The 296-nt window shown below is 54.1% G+C and overlaps 1 protein-coding gene across 1 annotated transcript in view; it reads left to right on the top strand.

Moving 5' to 3' along the window:
* ARSG (arylsulfatase G) overlaps positions 1-296 on the top strand; it is a 31120-nt gene that overhangs the window by 1136 nt on the left and 29688 nt on the right. The window lies entirely within an intron of this gene.

The raw sequence follows: 296 nt of genomic DNA on the forward strand, positions 1-296 counted from the left end.
AGGGGAGGCACCGTAGGTAGTTGGGTGAAACGCTGGCAATTAAAGGGAAGTCGAAAAGATCACGTGGGACAGATTTTGCACTTCCCCTTTGGGTTTTGCAATCCCAAGTTTAAAATCTTCGTTTTCAAACATATGGTACTGCCTGAAATTCAGGCACTCCCCCCGTTCTCCATTTAAGCTCAAATTGCTCCACCTCACCGGGAATGTGCCGGGTCATCCTTAGCAAATGTGCCTGGGCACAGCAGCTCTGCCCTCCCACGTCGCACGCCGGCGCGATGCCACTGGCGCCGGCTGGC

This window comes from Egretta garzetta, unplaced genomic scaffold, assembly GCF_000687185.1.
Source record: "Egretta garzetta isolate BGI_Z169 unplaced genomic scaffold, ASM68718v1 scaffold19, whole genome shotgun sequence".
NCBI classification, from domain to species: domain Eukaryota; kingdom Metazoa; phylum Chordata; class Aves; order Pelecaniformes; family Ardeidae; genus Egretta; species Egretta garzetta.